The sequence below is a fragment of the Herpailurus yagouaroundi genome, unplaced genomic scaffold, assembly GCF_014898765.1.
Source record: "Herpailurus yagouaroundi ecotype Mexico unplaced genomic scaffold, PumYag 29, whole genome shotgun sequence".
NCBI classification, from domain to species: Eukaryota; Metazoa; Chordata; class Mammalia; order Carnivora; family Felidae; genus Herpailurus; species Herpailurus yagouaroundi.
In genome coordinates, this window is record NW_024412377.1 from 54102680 (window position 1) to 54122077 (window position 19398).

At 40.5% G+C, this 19398-nt stretch overlaps 2 long non-coding RNA genes and 1 pseudogene across 2 annotated transcripts in view; 2 read left to right on the forward strand and 1 right to left on the reverse strand.

Moving 5' to 3' along the window:
- The window catches only part of LOC121010421 (uncharacterized), a 212731-nt gene extending 205610 nt beyond the window's left edge, over positions 1–7121 (reverse strand). Inside the window, exon 1 of the long non-coding RNA XR_005781154.1 lies at positions 6824–7121. This is a non-coding gene — a long non-coding RNA (uncharacterized LOC121010421). The remainder of the gene's footprint in view (positions 1–6823) is intronic.
- A 4239-nt stretch (positions 7122–11360) lies between these two features.
- Positions 11361–16914, forward strand: LOC121041177 (uncharacterized). The gene is made up of 3 exons (XR_005795608.1): positions 11361–11374; positions 12236–12237; positions 16755–16914. It is a non-coding gene; the product is annotated as an uncharacterized LOC121041177 (long non-coding RNA).
- On the forward strand, positions 14115–15549 carry LOC121041161 (keratin, type I cytoskeletal 18-like; annotated as a pseudogene).
- Positions 16915–19398: the final 2484 nt, after the last annotated feature.

The following is a 19398-nucleotide window of genomic DNA, read 5'->3' on the forward strand; positions in this document are numbered from 1 at the left end:
TGAAACTGAAAAGCAATGTAGGGCGTCCTTAATTATGATAATGTGTTCATCTTCCTGGTCAGAATACTAATGAGAGAAGAAAACTTAAGGACAACAGTTTATTTCAACAGATAATAACCGTCTTTTGGAATGCTGTCTGATCTCAATCTATAAATTATACTCAGAAGTTATAAAATTCAGGAAAAAAAATAGGGCTCCACTAAATTGCCATTACCTGGTTCAGTTTGCCACCTATTTTTCCTGTTTATAACAAAGGAGTGAGTGACTAATAGTCAATTACTACATAATAATGCTTTCCACCTATGAGTAGTATATTCCATATGCTCCATGAGAGCAAAAGTTAGGTCCATTTTTACTCCCCATTTCGTTTGGCAAGTTGGGCATCATGATTGGCACATAGTAGTCCCTCAATAATTTTTTATTGGCTATATGTTGAGAAAACCTTTCTGAACAAGCACTTAAGAGGATTTCCAGAGCTGGGACTAGGGCAAATGAGGCACCCATCTTGACTGCAAAATTTAAGGAGGCACCAAAAAGCTGCTTTTGCCTCAGGCTCCAAATTGGCTTAGCAAGGCATTTAACAGATCCTGTCTTTACAAAAAATTTTGGTACTTTGTTCATATGGATTATTGTACATTTATTTTTTTCTCTGCCCTTATTAGATGCATTCTGGTTACACACAAACTCAATAAAAGCAATATAAGGCAAGAATATAAAGAAATGACTCAGACATGGATCCTATCTTCCTGGACTCACAGGGAAGTAGATTATTTTATTGTGAACACAAATATAGTACAGAGTAGAAAGGGATGCATGCCATAAGAAAATCATACCTAAATTTCTATTATTTTTGAAGCAAAGGGGTCAGAATTATAACATCCAGTTGGAATCAGAAATTTTTATTTCTAAATCCTAACTAAACTGATTTCTTTTCTATAATAAATCTAGAAAAGACTCAAATGCCATCCCACAAATAAAACCAGTGAAACTTCTTTTTTTTTTTTTCTTCTTTTCAATGAAACTTCTAATGTTGGAATATGGAGAACAGTTATTTTAAAACCTTATGTGTGATTCCTATCTTAGAAAACTTGGAGCTCAATCTAGCTGTAATTTACTGAGATTGCAAAAAACCTACTAATTCTCAAGGATTTAGTGAGAATGGTTTACCATTCAGTTAAGCTAACCTGGGCTCCAAACTCAGTTCTACCTTTAGGCTGGGTGGTCTTGGGCTAATTGCTAAACTTCTCTGACCCGCAGTTTTCTCCAATGTAAAATGAGAGGTAACAATACTTACTTCATAAGGGTGTTATGAGAATGAAATGAAACAATTTATGTAGAGTGCCTGGCGCGTGGTGGTTACCGAGGCAGTGCCCCCACGGGTTTAATTAAAGCTTTGGCTCTCTGCCTCTCAGTGAACAAAAAACTTTGAGTGTCATAATTAATGGAAGAAGTCCAAAGGAATAGAATGTCAAAACCACGAGCCAGATAGAAACGAATGAGCTGGCATCCTTTCCAAACTCTTGGCTTTTTTTTTTTTTTTTTCCTCCTAAATTTAGTTTTCTGAGTGCTTGAAAAGTGGCCCGAGGCTGCCATCTAGTGGTTGAATGAATGAACACCAAGCCCTTGTATTTAAGAAGCAGAGCTATGAATCCTTCCAAAGGGGCTTCTAATGTAAAAAACATACCTCCTCCACACAAGACTTGATTGGCAGCAAAGTGCCAGCTTCCTTGGGCACAGAAGTAAAGCTACTGACACATTTTCCTTGAGTTCTCTTCAACTCTGTGCCCCACATTTCCAAAGGTCTTGGCCCCACCATCCTGTCAAAACCTAGGTCAGCCACCTATCACCTTGAAAAGACTGAGTAATTTACACTGTTATTTCTAAAATTTCCTAATGCAAGGTCATTCCATGAGTATGTGCACTTTAATTTTTATTTAATTTGCATTTTCTTCTATTTTGCATTTCGTTTTATTCTGCATTCAGTTAAGGACACAATTGCTTCAAGGCAGTGGCTCTCAAACTATGGTAGGTATCAGAATCATCCTGAGGGCTTTTTAAAATACAGAATACTGGACCCCATTGCTACACTTTTGGAAACATGGATTTCTAACGAGTTCCCAGATGATACAATGCCATCGGTCTGGGGGATCACAGTTTAGTCCCCACTTCTAATGACAGAATTTCACTTTTTAAAGGAGCTCCTTTACAGACTTTCTTATGCTATTTCCTATACTTCTGAAATCCATCCATTCTCTCCATCCCCACAACCACCTCTGCACTAGTGACCACTGCCTCTCTCCTCTACTCCTGCAACAGTCTCCCTCAGTTTTGCCCCCTCTAGCAGATTCTTCATATATAGATTTAAGTCATCAAAAGCGTATCACTATCCAGCCCCATCAAAGGCTTCCAATGGACCTCAGGACCCAATTCAAACATATCCTTCAAGACCTTTTATAATCTAGCCCCTACTTTATGTCCATCCCACTCTACCCAGTTCTGCACGTTACTCATTGTGCTCCTTCTAGCCTAGTGGTTCTCAAAGTGTGGTCCCCAGATGAGCAGGATCAGCATCACCTGACAACTTGTTAGAAATGCAAATTCTTCAGCCTTCTTAGGCCTGCTGATACAGAACGTTTGGGGTAAGTCGCAGCTGTCTACATTTAACAAATCTCCAGGAGATTCTGATGCAGCCGACGTTTAAGAACCACTGCCCCTGCCATCTTCAACCATTTGCCAAACATGTCATACCTTCCCTCTCACTGCCACAGTTTTGCACATGCCTCTCCTGGAAGCATTCAGCCCTACCGCCTTACCATGACAAGTCCTCACTGCTCCTTATTTATGTTAATCACTTCTTCCCAGATAATTTCCCTGTCCCCCAGTCTAGATTCCAGGCTCATGTTAGGAATTTCACAGCACCCCGCACCTCCCTCAGCACCCAAGTCATTACTATAATATAATGTAAGTTGAGTGCTCACATGTCTCCATCCTTGTCCAGGTGCTGACTACTTTTTATCACATGCATATTGTATCATATGCATATGTATCATGTATCAAATGCCTAGGGCAGGGCCTGGCTCAGAACAGGTGTCCAGTATTTGTTGAATGAATAAGTATCACATGAACAGTTGCCTTCTCCACTTGGCACCATACATAAGACATAAAAAAGATGAGTAGTGATGAGTAAGATATTTTCTCACTCAGACGTTATCTGGCCTTGGAAGAAGCTCATTGATTTCAAAGTGAATTGTGAGTAGCTCTGGTCTGAATAACCTATTGCTGTTGTAAGTCAGCCTTAGAATAACAATGTGACGTGAGCAATGCTTTGCTTAAGTTCAACCAACACACTGAGGTCTTATGACCTCGGTCAGGCACTGAGCTAGGAACACCAAATCTAAGGAGCACCTAATCTCTCATGCGTTACAAGCCCACAAACAATTAGAATAGTGCCACAGGATCACGGGGGAGGTAGAAATAGTGTGGACCATTCTGGAAAGTTTTCAGCAAGAAAAGTGAGTTAAGCCATTGTAATCGGTTGAATAATGCTCCCCCAAGAGATATATTTAAGTCCTAACATCCAGTTTCTGTGAATGTGATATCATTTGGAAAAGGGGTCTATGCAGATGTAATTAAGGATCTTGTGATGAGATCACCCTGGATTTAGAGTGGGCCCTAAATTCAATGACTAGTAGTATTCTTCTAAAAGAAAGGAGAGGGAGGGTGGGTGGCTCAGTTGGTTGAGCATCCGACTTCAGCTCAGGTCATGATCTCACGGTTCGTGGGTCTGAGCCCTGCATCAGGCTCTGTGCTGACAGCTCAGAGCCTGGAGCCTGCTTCAGATTCTGTGTCTCTCCCTCTCTCTGCCCCTCCCCTGCTCGTGCTCTGTCTCTCTCTGTCTCTCAAAAATAAATAAACATTAAAAGAAGAGGGAGACTTGAGAAGAGGAGAAATGAGGAAAAGGTCACGTGAGGATCGAGGAAGAAGCTGGAGTGACAGGGCAAGGAATGCCAAGGATTTCTGGCCCCCACCAGAAGCTGGGAGAGGGGCTCAAAGTCTCCAAAAGGAACCAATTCTGCCAACATCTTAATTTTGGACTTCTGGCCTCCAGAACTGTGTGACAGCATAAATTTCTGTTGTGTTAGGTCACCAAATGTGTGATAATTTGTAACGGTGGCCCCAGGAAACTAAAACAGCCTTGAAGGGTGAATTGAAAGTAAGCTGCTAGTCAATGAAAATGGAAAGCACAAAGGTACAATCTCATTAAATCATGTGTTTCCCCCCACACACACACACAAAAATCCAGTGAATAAATGAGCAGAAGACATGAATAGACACTTTTCCAAAGAAGACATTCATATGGCCAACACACACATGAAAAGATGCTCAACATCACTCATCATCAGGGAAATACAAATCAGAGCCACACTGAGATACCACCTTACGCCGGTGAGAGTGGCTAAAATGAACAGGAAACAACAGATGCTGGCGAGGATGTGAAGAAATGGAAACGCTCTTGCACTGTTGGTGGGAATGCAAACTGATGCAGCCTCTCTGGAAAACAGTGCGGAGGTTCCAGGGATACAGGAGTGCTGATACATAGGGGCACTTGTACCCCAATGTTTATAGCAGCACTTTCAACAGTAGGGAAATTAATGGAAAGAGCCTAAGTGTTCATCAACTGATGAATGGATATAGAAAACGAGGTTTATGTATACAATGGAATACTACTTGGCAATGAGAAAGAATGAAATCATGCCATTTGCAACAAGATGGATGGAACTGAAAGGTATTATGCTGGGTGAAATAAGTCAGAGAAGGACAGGTATCATTTTCACTCATATGTGAATCTTGAGAAACTTAACAGAAGACCATGGGGAAAGGGATGGGGGAAAAAATAGTTACAGAGAGGGAGGGAGGCAAACCACAAAAGACTCTTAAAAACAGAGAACAGGGGCGCCTGGGTGGCTCGGTTGGTTAAGCGTCCAACTTCGGCTCAGGTCATGATCTCATGGTCCGTGAGTTCAAGCCCCGCGTTGGGCTCTGTGCTGACAGCTCAGAGCCTGGAGCCTGTTTCAGATTCTGTGTCTCCCTCTCTCTCTGCCCCTCCCCTGTTCATGCTCTGTCTCTCTCTGTCTCAAAAATAAATAAAAGTTGAAAAAAAAAAAACAGAGAACAAACTGGGGGTCAATAGGGGAGGAGAGAGGATAAAATGGGTGATGGGCATTGAGGAGGGCACTTGTTAGGATGAGCACTGGGTGTTGTATATAAGCCAACTGACAATAAAATACATTCATAAGAAAAATCATGTGTTCTGAAGACACCAAGAAATCTAATGATAGAACCAATAAATCAACTCAAAAGATAGGATATCACTGGCTTGTGCAGGGCTGTGAATCTTATGCTGTGTTAGAAACTGGAATCATATTAAGAGGTATTGGATGTTATTACAGGCAGCAAACTCAGAAATAGGAGAATTATAATAGCTATTATCATTGCTCTTAACCAGACACAGGAGAGGAAAGGAACACTTTAATACCAGCCAGGCCTTGAACCCAATCTCAAGAGCAGAAATCTAATAATCAAGTTGAACCAGGTAGAAGCTTTCTTTCTCCTAAGCCTCAGACCAAAACAGACTCTGAGGCCTGTTCTCCCTATTTTCTCCCTCAACTTCCAATGCTCTTTGCCACTATGTTGCAATGAAAGAAAACTGTTAAAATCTAAACTGAGGCACCTTAACATTTTCAAAACTTAAGTTGAGCAGACATTGATTGGAATCAGGCAGTGCCAAACGGTCAGTGGTTAGGAGTTGCTCCACTGACAGGCACTAGGGGAGAGGTTTTTAGAGAGGAGACCTAGAAGCAAAGAAGGAAATTATTTGATTGGTGATAGCTTAAGTGCTTGCCTTATTTGGGAATGCCTGGTTGGCTGTTTGTGATTGTTCTTCAGTTTGATTTTCTCGGGTTCCAGTGCATTGGCCCTGGCTCAGGTTTTGGTTTGCTCAGCAGGCTATCAAGCATTAGAGGTACCCCAGTCTAATGGCCAGCTTGTGTAATTACTTTAACAAAACCAAGCCCACACCCTGTGGCATCACCAAAAATGGAGCCAGAGAGTTCCAGAAGGATTGTGTTTACTGGCACTGGGGCACCTAGGCCATTGTTCTGGGACTGGCTTCAATATGGAAAAAAGAGATGGTTAAGAACAGTTACACCCACTCTGGTACATGTCACTGCCCTCTCAAACTTGCCACAGGTTGCCTGTTGTAAATTTTACATATATAAATACACATGTATACTTACACACATACTATGTACACACAGACATATGTATACATATATATACACATATATATATAAAGCAAATACAATTTGCATTAAAGAATTTCTTTATTACTTCCTATTCACTGAAGGGTTCTTTTCTTTTCTTTTCTTTTTAGCTAAAATCACAGTTACTTCATAGCTAGCACACAGGATGGTATCTAAATGGTTGAATTCTAGGCTTTTGAAAACATTCACTGGTTAGTAAGATACTCTCTATCTTCTTTGACAGATCCTGTAAAGTACTTAATTGTGAAATGTTGTTTGCTCATAGCATCTTTTCATAAATAACTGCAAAATAAGCTATTTCAAATGAAAAGAAGATAAACAGTGATATTTTTAACCCAAGAAAGAATTCTTCAGTCTACTTACTTTGAAACACATGATCTATCTTAGCCAAGATTTAATTTTATCCTGAAGGTGGTCCTTCTCAGCCTCCAAACCAAATGCCCCCATCATCCTACCCCCAGAAATGTCATTCGTACTACACCCCGAGCCACAGGACTCACCAGTCTGGATTTGATCCATTTCCCCGAATAAGTCATGTGGCGCTCACACATCCGTGATCCTCCCTCCTCTGTGACACCTGCCAACACAGCCGGAAGCCCTTGATCAACATAAGACGTGAGAGGCAAGGGAAGCAGGTCCTCTCTGAGCCAGTTCCTGCAATGACAATGTAGAGCCAAACTCAAACGGAGTCATTTATGTCAGGGGAAAAATGGAGACGGTCAATGCAGGTGTATAAAAAAGAACAAAAGTTAACCTCACCTCACAGGAATTCACAACTCTCCTCAGAGATCAGCAGAGGATGCCAGCCAAACCCCAAACACCAAGGCTCTTCACAGCATCTCTGGACTTCCTTGTTGCCCTGACTCAGCCACCCTATTCCAGATAAGGAAAAAGACCACCTGGCAACCAATCAGCTGAACAAGCCAGATAACTTCTGCATTTACCCTATAAAAGTCCTTCAGTCTGTGAGCAACTTGGAACTCATTGCTCCATAGTCTTGAGTTTCTGGGCTTGCACGTCAAAACTGTTGCAATGAACTCATCTTTCTGCTTTGTTTTGCTCAGTATGCAGAGTTTGGTTTTGCACAATAACCTGGTTCCTGGAGAAAGCAGGGACCACAGGAGAGAGCATGTGCTCCATTAGTCTTTGCCTGCCCCGTACTAGTCTATATCATCTAGACTCAACCTGCCCTCACCCCTTTTCCCATTGTGCTGTTTAAACTCACTTCTACTTCTCGAACACTATAATGCCCCACCCCCCCCACCCCCCCCCACCCCCGTAGTTCTAAACGTCAAGGGACAACAAACTAAAGTTTTCATAGCAATAAATAGTCTGCCCTCTCTGCAGCGAAAAAGATGAAGTCTCTTTTGTTTCAACAAGCCTTAAAAACATCCTAGTTTCATTTTAAGTCAGGCCATAGTGAGACAGGGGGACAACATCTCAAACATACATGTTCTATGTGACACTTAATTGTCCAAGTGTGTAAGAAATTTCGCATGTATTTCCCTTTAACCCAGCTCTGTCATCATTTCCTTTTCCAGAGTTACATGGGAATCTTGGGAGCTTACCAGCACCTGAAAAATCAACAGAAGTCATCTAATCTTCAGTCCATTGTGACTGTTGCCACTATCCTCACTGTCTGCTTTTGCAGGACCCCCTGAGGTGGGCAGTTCCACTGCTACCATGTAAATGGTGCACAAGGGACTTTGCCTACCTAGCTCGGTAGCCCCAGAATTCTGCTTCCTGGCAATACTGATTTTGCTAGACTTCTGTACTGCCCTAGAATGAGTGGACAAAAGTTAACAACCTGCCTGCTACTTCTGTCTCTATGAATTTTCTCCAGTGAACACTGCTGTCCCAGATCTGATGTGTATGCTCTCTGGTTATCTGCCTTTGCATGTACATCGCACCCCCTATGCCAGAAAAAAGGGGAAAAAATGAATCTCTGGAGCAAGAATCACTTCATTCTTTTATGGCAATCTTGTATTAGCCAATACTCCAAAGCCATGCAAAATGACTAAGGGCATTTTGGGGGCAACTGGGTGGCTCAATTGGTTAAGCATCCAACTCTTGATTTTAGCTCAGGTCATAATCTCACACATCAGGCTCTGCGCTAACAGCACACAGAGCCTGCTTGGAATTCTCTCTCTCTCTCTCTCTCTCTCTCTCTCTCTCTCTCTCTCTCAACAAATAAATATTTTTTAAAAAAAGACTAAGGACACTTTGGACTTCTTCTAAGGTGGCTGACTGAATACAGGTGTTCCGTAAACAATAGTAAAATAAATACAATAGTAAATCAATAGTAAAATAAATACAAACAATATCATTCTAAAATGCAAAGAGAATGGAAGGAAGCTGATGAAGAAGTTAACACATTTTTGAAAGATGAAAAGCTAACTGATTCACCAGAGTGGAGAAAGCTTAAAACCTGACTTCAGGAAAAAGATTATACCCCCAAAGGAAACCTATTCAGTCAGAGAAAGACAGAAAGACAAAAGGAAGGGAGGGAAAGGAGGGACGGAAGGAAAGAAAGGAAGAAGGAAGGAAGGACACAGATGTAAGGGTAGGGAAGGGAGAAAAGGAGAAGAGAGAAGCACACAGGAACTGAAGGCTCCAGGTACCTCAGAAAACAAAGTGAGACGTGGTGATCATTTAAAAATCTGTATAAGGAGTCATTAAACCCCCATATCCCCATGACCACACCACAGTCAGGAATTTACTTTTCCCAGACCACCACAGGACACTGCAGGACTTATTCTATAAAGACACTGAAGCAGAGAGATCCTGGACTCTGGAACACTGGGCACTGAGGAGAGAAGGGGTAGGGCACCTAACTGGAAACAGGGGGACTAAGAATTCCCCCTCCCTATCTCACTCCCAAAACACTGTCAGCTAAACTTTTTTTTTTTATTCTGCAGGCATAATATTAGAGGACCCCTTGGTGGAGAAAATGAATGCTCACTAAGAAGTTCTATAATAATTTTTGAAAAAGGTTTGGGGATATATCCCCAGTTTTTCTGATCACTAACACAGCAGAGGTCATTACGTGCAATCACCTTGGTATAACTGACATTTTGGACCATACTATTCTTTGTTGTGGGGCCTTCCTGTGCATTAGAAGATATCTGGCAGCATCCCTGGACTCTACCACTAAAAGACATAGCTCTTCCCCAGTGGTGACAATCAAATATTATTCCAGGAGCGACTTGGTGGTTCAGTCAGTTGAGCATCCAACTCTTTTTTGTTGTTGTTGTTAAGGTTTATTTATTTTTTGAGAGAGAGAGAGAGACAGAGCGCAAGCAGGGGAGGGGCAGAGAGAGAGGGAGACAAAGAATCAGAAGCAGGGTCCAGGCTCTGAGCTGTCAGCACAGAGCCCAACACGGGGCTCAAACTCACAGACCACGAGATCATGACCCGAGCCAAAGTCAGATGCTTAACCAACTGAGCCACCCAGGCGCTCTGAACATCTAACTCTTGATCTCAGCTCAGGTCATGATCTCACAGTTTGTGGGATAGAGCCCCTCATCAGGCTCTGTGCTGATAGCATGGAGCCTGCTTAGGATTCTCTCTCTCCCTCTCTTTCTCTGCCCTTCCCCAGCTGTGCATGCTCGTTCACTCACTCTCTCTCTTTCTCTCTCTCAAAAATAAATAAATAAACTTTAAAAAATATTCCAGACATTGTGAAATGTCCTCTGGGGGGCAAATTGCTCTTAGATGAATGATTGCCCACAGTCCATTTAAAAATACAAAATAATGGGGCGCCTGGGTGGCGCAGTCGGTTAAGCGTCCGACTTCAGCCAGGTCACGATCTCGCGGTCCGTGGGTTCGAGCCCCGCGTCAGGCTCTGGGCTGATGGCTCAGAGCCTGGAGCCTGTTTCCGATTCTGTGTCTCCCTCTCTCTCTGCCCCTCCCCTGTTCATGCTCTGTCTCTCTCTGTCCCAAAAATAAATAAAAGTTGAAAAAAAAAATTAAAAAATAAATAAATAAATAAAAATACAAAATAAAATATTAAGGTAAATGCAAGAAGAGGCAGTTACAATGTTCAGTGCTTTGTCTCTAATGAACATAAGCAAGGGATGAAAAGTGGGGTAGGGGATTTGAGTCACAGAAGTAGATGGAATTAGCTGTTACTGTAAGTGCTAAGAAGACAAAGATGATAACTGTCAAATGTATAAGACCAATGATGTAAAAACTTAGAAAAAATTGTTTTTCTTTTGGGAACTAGGGAGTTCTTCACTGAAGAAGCTGTGTTTGAAAACTATCTTAAAGGGCCATAACGATTGAGAAGGGCAGAAAAAAGAAGGTGGAAGACATTTCAAGCAGAGGAATTTATGTTTAGATCACACATGCAAGTCAGGGAAAACAGAATCAATGTTACTGGAGCAGTTACGGGGGAACAAGACGACAATTCAGTTTCTTCCACAAGAAAACAGAGGGCTGCAGAGGTGCATTGTCACTTAACAGTGACATGTTAGGTCATGTCAGACTCTAGCATTCTAGAAATCTGCTGTAATTCTAAACTTTTTTAAAGGAGGGTGTGAACTCTAGTATTTGGGACTAGGAAGTGTCTACAGGATTGTAGTCTTGGAGAGAGAATTAATGTTTCAATATCCAAGTTTTAGGGGTGCCTGGGTGGCTCAGTCAGTTAAGTATCCAACTCTTGGTTTCAGCTCAGGTCATGATCTCATGGTTCATGTGTTCAAGCCCCGTGTTGGGCTCTGCACTGACAGCACAGAGCCTGCTTGAGATTCTCTGTCTCCCTCTCTCTCTGCCCCTCCCCTGCTCAAGCTCACTCACTCTCGCTCTCTCTCTCAAAATAAATAAACATTAAATAAATAAATAATTGAATATAGGTTTTAGAAAACTACCAACATGAAGAGCATTGATTTAGGATGTCCTCATTATCTGAGGATAATTAATAACAGGAAAACAACATCTATTAAAAGTGGAATAGAAATTCATATTAAATAATGAGAAAAAAATTTTTATAGAGACATTCATAATGAGAAGAGAAACCAAAGATTGTAATTTTATCTTATATTTAAAAGTTAGTTTGTAATTACAAATATGTCCTAATACAACAAACAAAAAATGAATTAAGGATTGATTTTGTTTTAGTTCTGGCATGATTCTTTTGATAAAGTTGATGAGAGTCCTAAGTCAGTATTTCCTTCATATTCAATTTTCAAATTTTTGCAAAATATACTAGAGTTTCATCAATTTTCCCAAGGGCCCCTCCTTATCCTTTGATATTCAAATCATTCCCTTCTGAATTATCTATCCTGTCATCATCCTTTTTACAAGGTTTGCAACTTAATTTTGTAATCCATCTGTGTCCTATTTACATTATATATTCTGCTTGACAAAGACATTGACCTGATGGGTTGGCTAGACACAAGTGTTAGTGAGTGAAAGAATCTTTGAGATGAGACTAATTTCATAAGTGCTTGGTTCATTAGTGAATATGTTCATATTATGTCTACTATTGTAACTGGGGGTAACTTGCGTCAGCACTTATGTAACAAGAACTCCCAGTACCTACCACAATGGTCTTGAGCTTACATATAAGATAAAGGCTCTGTTGTCTGGGGCAATGACAAGGGAGAGTTAGTCAAACATTCTGGTTAACTGATAGTATTAGGGTTTACTTAATCATTAACCTAAAACTCATGGGAGTAAACAAAGAAAAACAATGTCTCACTATAACAGTCTGTGACTAAGAGCATGAAGAAACAGACTCCTTCTTAAATCAGAATAATTAGCTGTCACAACCCAATATTCACTTAATGCTCTGTTCCAGTGAGTGTCAGCATTTGGTACTGGTAATTAGACTAGAGTTTGCAAAAAATATCAAAAGTATTCATTTGTAGAACTTTCTGATTGGCAAAGTGACAAACAGTATAAATTTGAAGTAGTTCTTTTTCCCCCAGTTACGAGTAACTTTCTCGACAGGTACATAGTAGAAATAATAATAAGATCTGGTTACCAAATGTAAATCACTTAGACCTTAAGTTCAAAAACAGCATGAATAAGGCACTGTTGATATTCTCAGCACTCAGTTCCAACAGAATCACTCTCCACAGAATTCTAGATGACCTTCAAATCCATGTCCTTTTCTGCTTTCCTTGACGTAATATTTTTTCAACATTCATCTTTCAAACTGTCTAATCTTCACTAATTTTATAATTAGGTAGCTTCAGAATTTAAAAAAAGAACCCACACTGATAACATCCTGACCATTCTGGATGACAGTATCTCTACACAAGTTTAAGCAGCAATGATAAGGAAACTTACTAGAACATTCTCTTCAAATCTTAAGATTAGTGCGTTTTCAAAAATAAATTCTACTTTGCAAGACTTTGCATAGACAGCTTGACTCACATAGTCCTTAGAAAAGCTCATTGTTTCCTTTTTGAACTGGTCCATGTATTATAGAATATGTGGTTGCCTACCTAATGTTACTGAAAGGGCTGTCCAACTATCTCTGCCAAAACTGTGTTTTATTGCCTGAAACTCCCATTTTGACAATCATTTCTTTAGATTTTTAATACTGCCTTTTCAGAATTTGTATATTGCCATTGTGAGGTATGAAGATTGTATTTCCAAAAATAGCCACAGCAATATTCCTGGCCTTAAATGCTCTCCCAGAACCTTGCAGCCATATATCAGTAAGCAGAGCCTATTTTCCCTGTCCTTGAAGTGGACTAGGCTACTTGGCAAATAGAGAACAACAGAAGGAATGTGGCATGACTTCAGAAACTAGTTCATACAGACCATATGGCTCCTGCCTGCTCTCTAATCTCTATCTCTCTTTCTTTATGTGCTCACCCTTGGAACCCAGCCACCAGGCTATAAGAAAGCCCAGCAGTCATATGGAAACATCACATGCAAGTATTCTGGTTACAACCAAAGCTGAAGTCCCACCCATACAGCATTAAGGCCACACAGGTGAGTGAGTGAGTGAGTGAGTGACCCTTCAGAGAATTACAGCTATCAGTCTCTGAGCCACTCTAGTCTACCCTGGCTGAGTATGGATTTGTTAGTAAGTAAATGGCATCACTGTTTTAAGTCACTTAGCTTTGAGGTAGTTTTTGTTGTTGTTGTTTAATGTAGCCATAAATAACCAATAGGAAAAACACATTAATATTGGTACAGGTTAAATTCTCAGATTAGCTAGCCACTTTGTGGTAAATATAGGGAACATGAGGGATTACAACATGAAAAGAAAAAGGAAGAAGAGAAATGATTTATCTAAAGCAAAACCTTTTCTGTTTATGTTGGGTAGAGAAACTATAAAACTCTTAGAAGAAGACACAGGGGAAAAGCTTCACAACGTTGGATTTGGTAATGATTCCTGGATGTGACATCAAAAGCATACGCCACAAAAGAAAAAAAATAGAAAACTGGATTGCATCAAAATGAAAAACCTTGGTGCATGAAAGGACACTATCAACAGAGTAAAAATGCAGCCTATGGAATGGGAGAAAATATTTGCCAGTCATATAAATAAAACCTTGGATTGTGAGTAACTTGTTCTGCAAGATGCACAAGCATTTCTAATAAATTTTAACTTGATAAACCAGTGATGTCTTGCAATATGAGTAGTATATGATGCCAAACATCACATGATCACAACTGGGCCATTGGTTCTTGAAATTCGCTTTGATATTCAAGTGCTTGGGATTACAAACATGTTTCCAGAATGAATTATGCTCACAAACCAAGGTTTTACTGTATATGATAACGGGTTAATATCCCAAATATAAAAGGAATACCTAGAATTCAACAATAACAAATCTGATTTAAAAATGGTATGGGTGGTGGCCCAAGCCTGATTCCTGGCCTCTCCTCTTACTCCTGGAACAGCATGAGCTTCACCAACTGCTCTACCTTTTCCTCCAACTACAGGTCCCTGGGCTCAGTGCAGTCGCCCAGCCACCAGGTTCAGCCAGTCAGCAGTGCAGCCAGGGTCTATGCAGGCACTGTGGGTTCAAGCTCCTGGATCTCCATATCCTGCTACTCTAGCTTCAGGATGGTTGGGGGCCTGGGACATGGCCACCAGGATAGCCAGGGGTCTGGTGGGCATAGGAGAAATCCAGGGCAAGAAGGAGACCATGCAAGACTTGAATGACCATCTGGCCTCCTACCTGGAGAGGGTGAGGAACCTGGAGGCTGATAATCAGAGACTGGAGATCAAAATCTGGAAACACCTAGAGAAGAAAGAACCCCAGGTCAGAAACTGGGGACATTACTTCAAGACCATCAAGGCTCAGTTCTTTGAAAATTCTATGGACAATGTCCACATTGTTCTGCAGATTGACAATGCCCATCTTGCTAATGATGACTTCAAAGTCAAGTATGAGATGGAGCTGGCCATGTGCCAGTCTTTGAAGAGTGACATCCATGGCCTCTGTGAGGTAATTGATGACAACAATGTCACTTGGCTGCAGCTGGAGACAGAGATTGAGGCTTTCAAGGAGGAGCTGCTCTTCATGAAGAAGAACCAGGAGGAGGAAGTAAAAGGTCTACAAAACCAAACTGTCAACTCTGGGTTGACCATGTATTTGGATGCCTCCAAAATCTCAGGACCTCAGCAAGATCATGGCGGACATCTGGGCCCAGGATGATGAACTGGCTCAAAAACCGAGAGAAGCTGGACAAGTACTGGTCTGAGAAGATTGAGGAGAGCACCACAGTGGTTACCTCACAGACCACTAAGATAGGATCAGTTGAGATGACCCTCATGGAGCTGAGACGTACAGCCCAGACCTTGGAAATCAACCTGCACTCAATGAGAAACCTGAAGGCCAGCTTGGGGAACAGCTTGGGAGGTGGAGGCCCACTACATGATGCAGATGGAGCAACTCAACAGGGTCCTGCTGCATCTGGAGTCAGAGCTGTCCCAGCCCAGGCAGAGGGGCAATGGCAGAGAGTGGCCAAGAGTATGAGGCCTTCCTTGCTCAATGTCAAGTTTAAGCTGAAGGCTGAGATCACCACCTACCGTTGCCTGCTGGAACACGGGTAGGACTTCAGTCTTGGTGATGCCCTGGATAGCAGCAATTCCTTGTAAACCATCTAGATGACCACCACCCACAGGATTGTGGACAGCAAGGTCCTAAGACCAATGATACCAAAGTTCTGAGGCACTGAAGCAGCAGAAGCAGGGTACCTATGGAGAGCAGGAGGCCAATAAAAAGTTCAGAGGTCAACAAAAAAATTAAAAAATTAAAAATAAATGGTAGGGTGTCTGATTGGCTCAGTCGGTTGAGCCTCCAACTCTTGATCTAGTCTAAGGTCACGATCTTGCGGTTTGTGAGTTCAAGCCCTGCGTTGAGCTGAGCACTGGCAGTGTGGAGCCTGCTTGGGATTCTTTTTCTCTCTCTTTCTCGCTCTCCCCCTTCCTTGCTCGTGCTCACTCTCTTTCTCCTTCTCTCTCTCTCTCACACAATAAATAAATAAACATTTTTTTTAATGGGGAAAGGACTTGATAGATATTTTTCCAAAGAACATATACAAATGACCAATAAGGACACAAAAAGACACAACATCCATTCCTGTGGAATGGGTGTTATTACTTTTACTCAGAAGAGAGAGTGGGTACTCAGACAAGTTAGTAATTTTTTCCAAGAAATTTAAGCATTAGACAATGATGACAACGACGACGACGACGACTACTACTAGACTACACTCTGCTAATAGCTTCTGGAGATCCTGGATCATGTATTTTGTTTCTGTGTGCCCAGACACCTAATAAACATCAGTTGAACAAAGAAATGAGAATAAAATAAAGAACATAAAATGATGTCTAACATCACTAATCATTGGAGAAATGCGAATTAAAACCACATAAATCCAATTTCACACCCATTAGGTTCGCTATTATCAAAAAAAAGAAAAAGAAATTAGCAAGTGTTGACAAAGATGTAGAGAAACTAGACCATTGTGCAATGTTGGTGGGAAAGTAAGATGGTACAACCACTATAGAAAACAGTATGGCAGTTTCTCAAAACATTACAGATATAATTATAATATGATCCAGCAATCCCACTTCAATATACTCAAAACATTTGAAAGCAGGGTCTCAAAGAGACATTTATACACCAGTGTTCATCACACCAATAGCCAAAAGGTGGAAACAACCCAAGTATCCTTTGATTGATAAATGGGTGAACAAAATAGGGTACATACATACAATGGAATATTATTCACCCTTAAAAAGCAATGAAATTCTGGCCAGTGCTACAATATGGATGAACATTGAGGACATCATGCTAAGTGAAATAAGCCAGTCACAAACATAACAAATACTGTATGATAACATTTATATTAAATACCTAGAATAGTCAAATTCATAGACAAAAAGTAGAATTGTAGTTTCCAGGAGCTGGGGATCAAAGTAAGGGGACTTATTTGATGGGCACAGAATTTCAGTTTCAGTTTGGGAAGATGAAAAAGTTGTGAAAATGGATGGTGGTGATGGTTGCATAACAATTTGAATATACTTCATGCCAGTGAACTGTACACTTAAAAGTGGTAAATTTTATCTGATGAATATTTTACCATAATAAATGAGCAAAACATTTTTTTTCCAAAGAAGATATTAAAATGACCAGTAAGGCCATGAAAAGATGTTCGACATTATTAGTCATTAGACAAATGCAAAACAAAACTATGAGATAACACATCACAGCCCCTAGGATGACTATCATCAAAACACCAAATAATGAGTGTTGACAAGAATGTGGAAAAATTAGAACCCTTATACATTGTTGGTGAGGAGGGACAATGGTGTAGCTACTTTAGAAAAAAAGCTTGGTAATTCCTCAAAATATAGAGCTGGCATATGACCTATCAATTCCACTGCTAGGTAAATACCCAACAGAAATAAAAATATGTATCCACACAAAAACATGTACTTGAACGCAGAATTACTCATAGCAAACAAAAAGTAGAAACAACTCTGTTATGGAGTGAATGTGCTCTCCAAAAATTCATATGTTGAAGCCCTAACTCCTCAATGTGATGGATTTGAAGGTGGGGTCTGTAGGAGATAATTAAGTTTGAATGAGGTGAGGAAGGTGGGACTCAGTTGATGGGATTGGACAGCTCTTCTTTCTTTTTTTTTTTTTTATTTCAAATTTTTATTTAAATTCTGATTAACATGTAGTTGCAGGAGCAGAATTTACTGATTCATCACTTATACATAATATTCAGTGTTCATCATAACAAGTGCCCTCCTTAATACCCATCACCCATTTAGCCCTCCCTTACCCACCTCCCTCCATCAACCCTTAGTTTGTTTTCTATACTTAAAAGTCTGTTATGGTTTGCTTCCCTCTCTTTTTTTTTTCTTTACTATATGTTCATCTGTTCTGTTTCTTAAATTCCACATATGAGTGAAATCATATGGTATTTTTCTTTCTTTCCCTGACTTATTTCACTTAGCATAATATACTCTAGCTCCATCCATTTTATTGCAACTGGCAAGATTTAATTCTTTTTGATGGCTGAGCAATATCCCATTGCATATATATGCCACATCTTCTTTATCCATTCCTCAGTTGATGGACATTTGGGCTCTTTCCATAGTTTGACTATTGTTGATAGTGCTGCTATAAACATCAGGGTGCACGGGTCCCTTTCAAATCTGTAATTTTGTATCCTTTGGGTAAATATCTAGCAGGGCAATTGCTGTATCTTAGGGTAGCTCTATTTTTCACTTTTTGAGCAACTTCCATATTGTTTTTCAGAGTGGTTGCACCACTTTGGATTCCCATCAACAGTGCAAGAGTGTTTCCCTTTCTCCACATCCTCACAAACATCTATTGTTTCCTGTGTGGCTAGTTTTAGCTATTCTGACAGGTGTGAGGTGGCATCTCATCGTGATTTTTATTTGTATTTCCCTGATGATGATGTTGAGCATATTTTCATGTGTCGGTTGGCCATCTGGATGTCTTCTTTGGAGAAGTGTCTATTCATGTCTTTTGCCCATTTCTTCACTGGATTATTTGTTTTTTGGGTGTTGAGTTTGATAAGTTCTTTATAGATTTTGGATTCTAACCCTTTATCAGATATGCCATTTGCAAATATCTTCTCCCATTCTGTTGGTTCCCTTTTAGTTCTGTTGATTGTTCCCTTCACTGTGAAGAAGCTTTTTATCTTGATGAAGTCCCAATAAATAGTTCATTGAGAGCTTGCCTTTCCATCCTCCCAGGGCCCAGGACCCCAACCCCCCTCTGCTATGTGAAGTTAGAGCTAAAAGGTGGCTATAAGTATATCAGAGAGAGGGATCTCACCAGGAACCAAATCTGCCAGCACCTTACTGTTGGCTTCCCCAGCCTCCAGAAAGGTGAAGGGAGGGCACAGCGGACATATAATTTGTTTTGATACTCATAAGATGTCTCTATTAATTCCTCTATTTGAAAAAAAAAAAGAAAATCTGAAACAGCAATAGTTAATTCATGGCCCAAGAGGGGTTTGTAACATGACATCCCTTGCTAGCAATTTCATAACAGGTTCTTTCCCTTTTTTAAGTGTTTTTTGTTGAAGGGTTTGTGAGTTAGGGACTATTAGAATAAGCTAACCCTTAATTTCTCAAGCTAGTCTAAAAGCTATTGTGAAATGGCCATCTAAAAATAAACAATAGCGAAGTCCAAGACAGTCGGTTCAGTTGAATAGAGCAAAATACAATCAAAGAAATTCTAAACTTGGATTTCAGTTGTGAATAAAATACCATTCTTTTGTTTCTGAATTTAAATCATTTCATAAATACATGCCATCAAGAAAGCATTTCCGGAGAAATAATTTCAGCAGGAAATGTGAGATGTGTGATGGGGAAAAATAGGATCATGAAAAGCTAACCACAAGCCAAGTGACCCTGAAAAATCTCTGGCCTTACTGTTCTCTCCAAGAAAATATGGACTAAACTGTGTCCCCCTCAAAATTCATGTGCTGAAGTCCTAACCCCACTGTGACTATTTTTAGGAATAGGGCCTTTTAATGAGAGAAAATTAAATGAGATCCTAAGGGTGTGGCTCTAAACCAATATGACTGCTGTCATTATAAGTAGAAGTGA